At 37.8% G+C, this 13,269-nt stretch overlaps 1 protein-coding gene across 2 annotated transcripts in view; it reads right to left on the bottom strand.

Annotated features, from left to right (window-relative positions):
• Positions 1 to 13,269, bottom strand: part of ORC4 (origin recognition complex subunit 4) — an 89,524-nt gene that overhangs the window by 71,956 nt on the left and 4,299 nt on the right. The window lies entirely within an intron of this gene.

Genomic DNA, 13,269 nt, shown 5'->3' on the forward strand with positions numbered 1-13,269 from the left:
GACTCTGATGCTAGGAAAGATTGAGGGCAGGAAGAGAAGGGGACAACAGAGGATGAGATGGTTGGATGGCATCACCGACTCAGTGTACATGGGTTTGGGTGGACCCTGGGAGTTAGTGATGGACAGGGAGGCCTGGCGTGCTGCGGCTCATGGGGTCGCAAAGAGTTGGACACGACTGAGCGACTGAACTGAACTGAACTGAAGGAGGGAGAGTCAAAACCAGACAAAGAATAAAAAACTTTCAAAGATAAAGCTCACACAAAAAACATAGAGAGAAACAAAGACTCTGACTCAAATATTTATTAGCAAATATGTAAATAAGAGCATCTTTGATAATGCTAGAAACCTGGTTCTTTAATTTGACATAGGATAGGTACCAAAAATCCATTATAAACAGTTTTGCAAATAAAATCATGAACAATATGTTCATTGTTGTTTATTTGCAAAGTTGTGTCCAACTCTTTTGTGATCTCATGGACTGTAGCCCATCAGGACTCTCTGTTCATGGGATTTCCCAGGCAAAAATACTGGAGTGGGTTGTCATTTCCTTCTCCAGGGGATGTTCCCAACCCAGGGATCAAACTTGCATTTCCTGCATTAGCAGGCAGATTCTTTCCCATTGTGCCACCACAGAAGCCCAATATATTCACTACTATTACTACCAATATTTAATAGCATTCTAGAGAAAACAAGCAACAACAAAAACTCACTAATCCAAGTTTAAGTGGTTGCCTATAGATGAGTTTAAACATTACCACTCTTCCCAATAAAAGTTAGACTGTAAGATTTCTTTAAACTGAAAATGCTCAATTTAAGTAACCACACTATCAATTTAACCATGGGAGCAAAACATTTACTTACTTTGTTAAATTACATATGTTTGTTGATAGAAACGTACAAATTTGTTAATCAGAGTTTATTGTATGATTAAGCATCTGTAAGTAGCTCTTGCTTCAGTGATTAATGAATGGAATATATTATAACAATATTAAGGTAGTAAACTGTAAAGTTTCATTGTTTAACATTCCATTTATTAACTACCACTGACTGGTCAGTGGCAAAATTATTAAGCATTATTCTAATATTAGTACAAAATAAGTTAGGGAAATAAAATATCTTTAAAATGCAGCTCTTTATTAAAACTAAGTAAAAAAGATTAAATGAGATACCATTTTTGGGACACAAAAGTGTTTTGTTTCAGTTGAGACAAATACTTAGGATTGGTCAAATTGTGGTTAATGGAACTAACACAATAATGTTACAAACACACATTACTAGAAGTCACAATTATACTGTTTTCTGTTCAGCAACTGCACTTTAAGAATCTACTGAAAAGAAACAATTACAGATATGCACAAATACTTAGCTAAAACAATGTTTAATATAGCTCTGGCTATGAACAGTATAAGTAAAATATCCAAGAGTAGAAAATCAGTTAACTAAGTCACAATAGAAACACAATGAGACACAACTGCTCTTCAACTATAGTCCTGATGAATCTGGTTTAGAAACTGCAACAATAACATGCAATTTTTTTGTTTAAAAAGGATCAAGCCTTTATGTCTGGATGGAAGGAGCTTGGAGGTTGATGCTCTTGTCCTCACAAGAAAAAAGCTGAACAAACTAAAAAACAACAACTTGCTGTTGATCCATAGGAGAATAAGGCCATAAGACAAACTGTTTCTTTCAAAATTAGACACATGTGCAGATATAGAAAATGACGGCTTACTGGAGCAGAAGCTGGGAGACATAAATTACACTGAAGCCAGATCCAAGGTATGAAAACTTAAAATGTAATTGACAAACTGCTGGAGACTCAATGTAGTTTAAGTTAAAAACTCCAAAAGGACCCAGTCTTAGGGAGGTCTCCAAACTTTCCTGAATTTTATCTCCAGGAACCTTGCTAGGTTCTCAGACAAGACCAGAGAAAAATCTCCTGCTTCAACAGGTGTAAGGGAAAAGTTCCAATACTGAATTACATCCAAGAGCACTGTGTCTTTAACAGGGCTTGCCCTGAAACGAAACTATTTACCAGAGCCTTAATGACCTGAGGAAAAAATATATAGAACTCTAGCCCCTTTTAGGTTTCCTGACTCATATAAAGAGCTTAATGTGTGTTATGTTGGGGTGTGGAGGACAGGAGCTGAGAGGCATGTGTGACGGTCACATCCTAGGCACACAGACTCTGACAAACACACAAAAAAAGTGAGACCAAATTACAGAAATATGAAATGTTTCCCTTCCTGTCACAGAGTATATCAACAGGGAGTGGGTACATTAACAGAGGATTACAATTGAAAGAACAACTCTCAGACCTTATTTAAGAAACTGCTAAAGAAATTCAAAGAAAAGAGCAGAAATAAAAGGACACAATTTTAGCTTCTGACATCTACAGGTACAGTAAACAATAAACACAGCCTACCTTTGAGATAAAGGAACAAAAATTATCACACTAATGACCTATCTACCTCAGTTTCTTATACCTAGTACATCAAGTACGGCTTTTAATAGAAAATTACAAGGCATAGTAAAAGGAGGAAAAAACACATATAGATTGAAGAGACTGAAGAGATAGAATGATATTCAAACATGGCACAGAATTTGGAATTAACACACTAGGAATTTAAAACAACTATGACTAACATCCTATGGGATCTAACAAGAAAAACAGACAACTGGTAACAACACACAGGCAATGGAACCAAAGAATGAATCAAAAAGAAATGCCAAAAATGAAAACAGTGGCACAGAAAAAAAGGATACAATTGATAATGCTTAAAAATGTAGTAATGATGAGAGAAAGAATGTTAAAAAGGACAGAAGTGATGAACTGGAAACATTCTGTTAAATGACACTTATACTACCTGTTAAACAATATGAGTATAGTTTTATTTGAAGTGTATCTGGATTGCTTACAAATCTATACTGCAAATGCTACAGCAACCACTGAAAAAAGTTTTTAGAAAGTATAATTTATAGCTTGAAAGAGGAAAAGAACCTGAATGCAAAATGCCTGGTTAAAACGAGAGAAGGCATTAAAAAAGAGGCAGAGGAGGACAAAAAAGAAACAAAGAATAAGAAAAACAATCCAGAACCTTCCCGGTGGTTCAGTGGTTAAAACTCTGTGCTTCCAATGCAGAGGATGCAGGTTTGATCCCTGGTTGGGGAAGAGTCCCACATGCATATGAGGCAGTCAAAAAAGCAAAACAAAAAAAAAAAGGTGGGGGGACAATGCAGTAATAAATATACTAAATAGTATTTACTATATCAGTAATGACTCTATATGTCAATGTTCTAAATAAATAGACTAATAAAATAGTTAAGTAAAAAAAAAAACAAGCAACAACCTTATGTTCTCTATAAGAAATCTACTTTAATAATGACACAAAGTACAGAAATGGAAGAAGACATACAATAATCCAAAAAGAGTTTAAGTAACTATATTAAATTTAGATTAAGCAAGAAGCAGCACTGGGAATAAAGAGACATTACTACTGATAAAGTAATTAAATCCCCAATAATACAATACATATTCTTCTGAAATTCACACATCACATTCACCAACTACATTCTGGGCCATGTGTGCTGGTCACTCAGTCGTGTCCAACTCTGTGAGACCCCATGGACTGTAGCCCGCCAGGCTGCTCTGTCCATGGGATTCTCCAGGCAAGAATACTGGAGTGGGCTGCCATTCCCTTCTCCAAATCTGGGCCATATACACACCTAAAACTTACAAGAATAGAAATCATGTTAAAGTATGTTCTAATACCATGATGGAAATAAACTAGAAATGAATAGTAAAAATATAGCTAAAAAAAAATACAGAGATTAAAGGTCAAAAAAGAAAAATCAAAACTTATATATGACAACACTTTTTGTGTGTCCGAGTTCGAAGCCATTCCAGACTTAGACTGCCAAATGTCTGATCTCCAGATAACTGAGGCATTTCCATACATAAATAATCTTCTGTTTTAGAGCACTCTGTTGCAAAGGACTACTGCCTGCATACCCAGAGGATGACCTGGTCTACACAGGCTTCATAGGCTATGGCAAGACCAGTCTGCTATCCAAGCTCTACAGTGAAAGCCCTGGTGGCATTGTGTTCACCACGGGTCTTAAAAGCAGTACCATTTCCAAATGCCTTCTTGAACTTCAAAGAACTTGGAGGAGAGAGTGGCGAAGATGGCAGAGTACAAAGATCCTGAGCTTACCTCCTCTCATGAGAACACCAAAATCACACTAACTGCAGGAACAATCATATACGAAAAAGACTGGAACCTGCCAACAAAGATCTTATACAACTAAAGATATAAAGAAGGAGCCACAAGATGGGTAGAAAAGGCAGACTTGTGATATAATCAAATCACATTTCCCCCAGGTAGGTGACCCACAAAATGGAGAATAATTATATCGCACAGGTTCTACCACAGGCATGAGAGTTGAGTTCCATGTCGGCTCCCAAGCCCAGGGGTCCAGCACCAGGAAGATGAGCCTGGAGAGCATTTGGCTTTGAAGGCAAACAGGTTTAATTGTACAAGCCCCACAGGGTTGGGAGAACTCTTGAAAGGTGAATACAAAAAACTATGCGCATTGGGATCCAGCACAAAAACACTAACTTGACAAGAGCCAGGGTCAGACCTAGTTAATGATCTGAGTCTCCTCCAGAGACAGCAAGAGGCTGAAGCTCACCCTGCGGACATAAGACACTGGTAACTGACAGATGTGGGAACACTTAACTGCATGAACATGACTGCCAGCGGCTGTCATGTTCACTCAGCACCAACACCTGGCCCCACTCAACAGCCTGTAGGTACCAGTGATGGACCACCTCAGGTCAGACAACCAACTGGGCAGGGACACAAACCCACCCATCAGTAGACAGGATGCCTAAACTGTTCCTGAGCCTATAGCTGCCTCTAGATATCACTCTATATATGATCCTGCCCACCAGAGGGCCAAGACACAGCCCGACCCACAGATGGGCAAGCACCAGCCCTTCCACCAGGAAATCTGCACCAGCCTCTGGAAAACTTTCAACCATCAGCAGGGAGAGACCAGAAAACTACAACCCTGCAGCTTATGGACAACACACCTACAGCAAGCCAGACCCTACAGAGGAACCAGCTGGTCCTGTCTACCAGCAGGCAAATGAAAACTCTGGGACACCCTGGACTCATACCCAGCTGTGTCAGGAACCAACCCTCCCTGCCCAAACAATGATTAGAAATGGTCTCTGGTAGCTCAGGGGCCTGCAGCCAAATTCCAGAAACCAGCTCTGTCTGCCAGTAGCCCACTACTAACCTCAGATTAGTTGAGGTTAGTGGATGGGCAACAGTCCCAGTAGCTTGGGGACCCTGATTCTGCCCAGTAGAGTTGGTACTAGGCCCAGTGCCCCTAAGAGTTCTGCAACCAGGCACCTTGTGACCAGGTCCCACTAAACAATAGCCAGCAACATCCAAACAAGGTAGGGTGTAGCAACCAAGCAGATTAAGGGGCAACAAACCTACCACACTGCCCATGTACTCAACCTGGCACAACAGTAGGACTCATGAGGCCCTCTTAGGAGAATACTCTAGAACATATAGCTTAGGTGAGAAGAGGGGAGAGCACTGTGGGGACACACAGGATGTCTTTTACAGAAGACCAGTTCTCCAAGATATCGAAAAACATAACCACCTACCACACACATAAAATTAAAAAAAAAAAAACAACAGGAAAATATAACAAATAGATCACTGATGTAGCCAAAGAGAAAATCGAGAAATATCAAGAGACAAATAAAAATGAAAACAAAGATCCAAAACTGACGGAATCCGGGGACTTCCCTGACAGTTGAGTGGTTAAAACTCTGCCCTTCCAATGCAAGGAGAGGTTTGACCTTGGTCTGGAAATTAAGATGCCACATGCTGTGTGGCGAGGCCAAAAAAGGAACAAAACCTATGGGATACATCAAAAACAGTTACAAGAGGGAAGTTTATAGTGATACAAGCTTATTTTGTGAAACAGGAAAAAAATGTCAGATAAACAATCTAACTTTACACCTAAAAGAACTAGAGAAACAAGAACAAACAAAACTTAAAGTTAGTAGAAGGAAGGAAATAGTAAGGACCAGAACAGAAATCAATTAAGTACAGATATTAAAAAAAAAGGAAAAAAAAAAGAAAAGAAAAGATCAATGAAATTAAAAGCTGGTTCTTTCCTAAACGTAAGACCAGAAACTATTAAACACTTAGGGGAAAACACTCTCTGACATAAACCACAGCAAGATTCTCTATGACCCATCCCATTCGGTAATGGAAATAAAAACAAAAATAAACAAATGGGATCTAATTAAACTTACAAAGCTTCATCACTTGCACAGTGATGAAAATTACAAGCAAGGTAAAAGACAACCCTCAGAATGGGAGAAATTAATAGCAAACAAAACAACATCAGAATTAATCTCCAAAATATACAAACAGCTCATGCAGTTCAATACCAGATAAAGAACCCAATCAAAAAGTGGGCAGAGTATCTAAACAGACATTTCTCCAAAAGCTAATAAACACATGGAAAGATGTTCAGTATCACTCATTATTAGAGAAACGCAAATCAAAGCTACAATGATGTATTCTCTCCCCCTGTTCAGAATGACCACAATCAGAAAGTCTACAAACAATAAATGCTGGAGAGGATGTGAAGGAAAGAGAACCCACTTACACTGTTGTGTGCATGTATGCTTGCTAAGTTGCTTCAGTCATGTAAGACTCTTTGCGACCCTATGGACTGTACCCACCAGGCTCCTCTGCCCATGGGAAGCTCCAGGCAAGAATACTGGATTGGGTTGCCATGCCCTTCTCCAGGGGATCTTTCTCACGCAGGGTTTGAACCCATATCTCTTACATCTCCTGCACTAGCAGTGGGTTGTCATGTCCTTCTCCAAGGGATCTTCCCCACTCAGGGTTCAAACCCGCATCTCTTACATTTCCTGCACTAGCAGGTGCCACTTGGGAAGTCCCTTAAACTGTTGGTGGGAATGCAAGTTGATACAGCCACTATGGAAATAGTATGGGGATTCTTAAAAAAAAAAAAAAACAACTCAGAATAAAGCTACCATGCAACCCAGTGATCCCACTACTGGGAAACTCACTACCCTGAGGAAACCTGAACTGAAAAAGACACAGGGAGTGAAAAAGACACACGTACCCTAATGTTCATTGCAACACTATTTACAATAGCTAGGACATGGAAGTAACTTAGATGTCCATCAACAGAATAGATAAGGAAGTTGTGGTACATATACAAAATGGAATATTACTCAGCTAAGAAAAGGAATGCATCTGAGTCAGTTCTAATGAGGTGAATGAACATAGAGCCTATTATACAGAGTGAAGTAAGTCAGAAAGACAAAATCATATATTAACGCATAAATGTGGAATCTACAAAGATAGCATTGATAATCCTACTTGCAGGGCATCAAAGGACACACAGACATTTTGGACACAGTGGGAGAATGAGTGAGTGGGATGATTTGAGAGAATAACATTGAAACATAAACATATGTAAAACAGATAGCTAACGGGAGTTCAGTGTATGACGGGATCACAAAACCAATGCCTTGTGACAAGCTAGAGGGGTGGGATGGGGAAGGAGGTAGGAGATGGTTTCAAGAGGGTGAGGACATATGTAGACCTAATGCTGATTCATGTTGATGTATGACAAACACCATCACAATACTGTAAAGTAATTATTCTCTAATTTTAAAAAGCAAATTAATTTAAAAAAGAAAACTAAAAGCTGGTTCTTTGAGATAAAATAAACTTTTAGCCAGATTCATCAAGAAAAAGCAGACCCAAATTAATAAAATCAGGAATGAAAACAGAGAAGTTACAACTGACACAACAAAACTATAAAAGATCATAAGAGGCTACTACTACAAGCAATTTTAGGTCAATAAAATGGAAACAATTTCATTTCCCATCACATCAAAAACAATAAAATACCTGGGAATAAACCTAACTAAAGAGGCGAAAGACTTGTACTACAAAAACTATAAGACTCTGATGAAATAAACTGAAGATGACCCACAAAGATGGAAAGATATACCGTGTTCTTGAATTGGAAGAATTAATACTGTTAAAATGACCATACTACCCAAGGCATTTTACAGATTCAATTCAATCCCTATTAAATTACCAACGGTATTTTTCACAGAACTGAAATAAACAATTTTAAACATCATAGGGAAACATAAAAGACCCTAAAGAGTCAAAACAATCTTGAGAAAGAATACTTAGAGGAATTGTGCTCCTTGACTACAGACTATGTTACAAAAATACAATAGTGAAAACAGTACTGTACTAGCACAAAAAGAGACACAGAGGTAAATGGAGCAAGATATAAAGTGCAGAAATAAACGCCCACACCTATGGTCAATTAACCTGCTGAATTAATCTATGACAAAGGAGGCAAGAATATATACTGGAGAAAGTCTCTTCAGCAATTGGTATTGGGAAAGCTGGACAGCTACATGCAGAAGAATTAAATTAGAACATTCTCTAAAATCATATACGAAATAAGTTCAAAAGAGTTAAAGAGGAAAACATAGGCAGAACACTCTTTGAGATAAAATTAGCAACAATATTATTTGGATCTCCTAGAGTAATGGACTTCCCTGGTGGCTCAGATGGTAAAGCGTGTGCCTACAATGTGGGAGACCCGAGTTCGATCCTTGGGTTGTGAAGATCCCCTGGAAAAGGAAATGGCAACCCACTCCAGTACTCTTGCCTGGAAAATCCCATGGGCGGAGGAGCCTGGCAGGCTACAGTCCATGGGGTCTTGAAGAGTCAGACACAACTGAGGGATTTCACTTTCACTTTCAGAGTAATGGAAATAAGAGAGAAAAAAAAAAAAAGATACCTAATTAAACTTAAAAGCTTTTGCACATCAAAGGAAACCATAAGCAAAATGAAATGACAAGTGGACTAAGAAAATATATTTGCAAATGATGGAACTGACAATGGATTAACTTCCAAAATACATAGCACAAAACAAACAAACAAAAACCCAGTCAAAAAATAGGCAAAAGACCTAAATAGACATTTCTCCAAAATATGTATACAGATCACCAACAGGCACATGAAAAAATGCTCAACCCAGTCAACTGTTAGAGAAATAAAATTCAAACTACAGTTTATGAGCTATCACTTTATGGAGAGATAGGCATAATAAAGGACAGAAACAGTATGGACCTAACAGAAGCAGAAGATATTAAGAAGAGATGGCAAGATACACAGAAGAACTATACAAAAAAGATCTTAATGATCCAGATAACCACGATGGTGTGATCATTCACCTAGAGCCAGACATCCTGGAGTGTGAAGTTCAAGCGAGTCTTAGGAAGCATAACAATGAACAAAGCTAGTGGAGGTGATGGTTGAGGTATTTCAAATCCTAAAAGATGTTGTTAAAGCACTCATTATGCCAGCAAATTTGGAAAACTCAGCAGTGGCCACAGGAGTGGAAAATGTCAGTTTTCATTCCAATCCCAAAGAAGGGCAATGTTAAAAGAATGTTCAAATTACTGCACAAGTGCACTCATTTCACATGATAGCAAAGTAATGCTAACACTCCTTCAAGCTAGGTTTTAACACTACATGAATGAGAACTTCCAGATGTACAAGCTGGATTTTGAAAAGGTAGAGGAACTAGAGATCAAAATGCCAACATTCGTTGGATCACAGAAAAAGCTACAGAATTCCAGAAAAACATCTACTTCTGCTTCATTGACTACGCTAAAGCCTTGACTGTGTGGATCACAACAAACTGTGGAAAATTCTTCAAGAGATGGGGATAACAGACCACCTGACCTGTCTCCTGAGAAACCTGCATGTAGGTCAAATAGCAACAGTTAGAACCAGATATGGAATAACAGACTGGTTCCAAACTGAGAAAGAAGTACGTCCTGGCTTTACATTGTCACCCTGCTTATTTAACTTCTATGCAGAGTACATCATGTGAAATGCTGGGCTGGATGAAGCACAAACTGGAATCAAGACTGTGGGGAGAAATATCAGTAACCTCAGATATGCAGATGACACCATCTTTATGGCAGAAAGTGAAGAGAAATTAAAGAGCCTCTTGATGAAGGTGAAAGAGGAGAGTGAAAAAGCTAGCTTAAAACTCAACATTCAAAAAATGAAGATCATGGCATCAGGTCCCATCACTTCATGGCAAATAAATGGAGAAACAATGGAAATAGTGACATATTTTATTTTCTTGGGCTCCAAAATCACTGAGACCGGTGACTGCAGCCATGAAATTAAAAGACGCTTGCTCCTTGGAAAAAAAAGCAGACACTACTTTGCTGACAAAGGTTCATACAGTCAAAGCTATAGTTTTTCCAGTAGTCATGTACAGATGTGACAGCTGGACAATAAAAAAGGTGGAGCACAGAAGAATTGATGCCCTCGAACTGTGGTGCTGGAGAAGACTCCCTTGAACAGCAAAGAGATCAAACCAATCAATACTGAAGAAAATCAACCCTTATTATTCACTGGAAGAACTGATCCTGAAGCTCCAATATTTAGCCACCTGATGCGAAGAGCTGACTCACTGGAAAAGACCCTGATGCTAGGAAAGATTGATGACAGGAGAAGAAGACAACAGAGCATGAGATGATGATGGATGGCATCACCAACTCAATGGACACGAGTCTGGGAGATGGTGAAGGACTCAGAAGCCTGGCATGCTGCAGTTCATGGGGTTGCAGAGTTGGACACACCTGAGTGACGGAAAACGAGTTATCACCTCACATAGGTCAGAGTGGCTATGAACAATAGTCTACAAAAAATAAATGTTGGAGATGGTGTGTAGAAAAGGGAACCCACTTACATTGTTTGTGGGAATGTAAGTTCCACAGCCAGTATAGATAACAGTACGTAGGGTCCTTAAAAAAGTAAAAATAAAGTTACTATGTGATCCAGAGATGTCACTTCTGGGTATACTTCCAGAAATAACATGTATCACTGGGGATCTGCATATTAAAACAACAATCTATACCTGTTAGAATGACTAAATCCAGAACTTCCCATTGAAGTGGATAAAAATCCGCCTACTAATGTTGAGGACACTGTTCAATCCCCGGTCTGGGAAAATTCCACATGTCTAGGAGCAATTAGGCTTGTGGCCCACAACTACTGAGCCTATGTGCTGCAACTACTAAAGCTCAGGTACCCTAGAGTCCACACGCCTAGAGCCTGTGATCCACAACAATAGAAGCCACTGCAATGAGAAGTCCACACACCACAATGAAGAGTAGTCCCTGCTTGCCACAATTAGAGAAAGCACAGCCAATAAATAAATAAAATTATTAAATCCATAACAATGGATTGTTTGTACCAAATGCTAGGATGACATGAAGTAATTAGAATTCTGATTTACTGCTGCCAGGAATGCAAAATGGTAGGTACACTCACTTTGGTAGGCAGTTTGGCAGTTTCTTACAAAACTAAACATAATCTAGCAATCAGGAATGTTGGTATTTCACCCAGGTGAACTGAAGACTTTTGTCCACAAAAAGACCTGCATCTGAATGTTTATGACAACTTCTGTCATAAACGCCAAAATCTGGAAGCACCAAGATGTCCTTCAGTGGGTATATGGATAAACAAACTGTGATACATCCATCAGATGAAATATTCAGTGCTAAAATGAACTGAGCTATCAAGTCATGAAAAGAAATGGAAAAAACTTGGGAGGCATATTGCTAAGGGAAAAAGCCAACCTGAAAAGGGTAAACACTGTATGATTCCAACTATATGACAATTTGGAAAAAGCAAAACTAGGGAGATCATGAAAAAATCATTAGTTGCCAAGAGTTCAAGGCATGAATGGGAGCATAGAACACAGGGGCTTTTAGAGAAGTTAAACTATTCTGTATGATACTGTCAGAGCAGATATATGTCATTATACATTTTGTCAGAACCCATACTGTTCAATTCAAAGGGGGATCCTTAATGTAAGCTATGAACTTTGATTAACAATAATGTATCAATACTGGTTCATCAATTGCAACAAATGTACCACACTAAGGCAAGATATTAATAATAAAGGAAACTAGGTTATAGTAAGATGAGCTGGGTGAGTGTGGCTATATAGCAATTCACTGTACTCTATAATCAAAAACCCCATATTTGTTAAAAAATTTCAAAGAAAGAAAAAAAGGCACACTCAAAGTCAAAATTTGTGAAAACACCAGGTGGGAATACAATTTTATAAAAGATTTGTGAAAATGAAATGTAAGCACAAAGGCAGTCTAAGTCAGTAAGACAGATAATCTATAAAATGAAGTTTAAAAAAAATGTACAGGCAAAATCTGCTTTAGCAGATTGTGACCCTACAGGAATATTTGCAAAACAATGAATGGTAATTCAAGGGAAATGCTAGCTACTTTAAAACTACTTTAAAGCTACTTTAAGATTAATTCATCTGTTCTTGTTTTTAAAAATCAGATGCTTGAAGAGCATTTATATAGGGAAAGTAGAATTCTTTTAATATTTTATTTTAAAGAGAAGTAACACTGATGAAGGCATTATTCAGGAACACAGCTCCTAGAGGCTGGCAGATTTCTGTAACATAAAGCAAATAAATATCATATTATTTTATACAAGTATGTAATACAGTGGAAAGATGCTAGCTAAATGTTATTTCTTTTAAAAGTATACAACAAAACTCTATAATCCAGTTTTGCTAATAAATGTACAGAAACAGGTAAAAAAATACTGAAATAACATATATCAACATCTTAACAGAATTATTTATGAGTGTAGAGATTATGGATGAATTTCATTTTTTACTTTTACACTGAATGTATATTAATTTTTGGGAACTTAAAAAGTAATCATGTTGCATACTTAAGTAATGTCTATTATGATTTGAGTATACAAAGTAATCAGTAGTAACTGTAACAACAAAATTTTAACTTTTAAAAAGTATGTCACATAAAATTATTTCAACATAATTTTTTAAATACATTATGCTATCAGACATTGCATCAAAGTGGTGCTGTAACACACCTGGACATAATATAAACCAAGAGGTTTTAGAGAAAATATTTTAGGTATTTACTCATTATAAAGTAAGTTGATGTAGATATATATGGAACTATTAAGAGAAGTGATTATTTTAAGAGAGCAGTATAAGTTGACATTTCTGGGTCATCCATATAAAAAGCGTTTATTTTTATACACTGTGGAAAGATTAAGGAAAACTGAAGATGTGCATGAGTGT

This window comes from Cervus canadensis, chromosome 15, assembly GCF_019320065.1.
Source record: "Cervus canadensis isolate Bull #8, Minnesota chromosome 15, ASM1932006v1, whole genome shotgun sequence".
In the NCBI taxonomy this organism is placed as follows: Eukaryota; Metazoa; Chordata; class Mammalia; order Artiodactyla; family Cervidae; genus Cervus; species Cervus canadensis.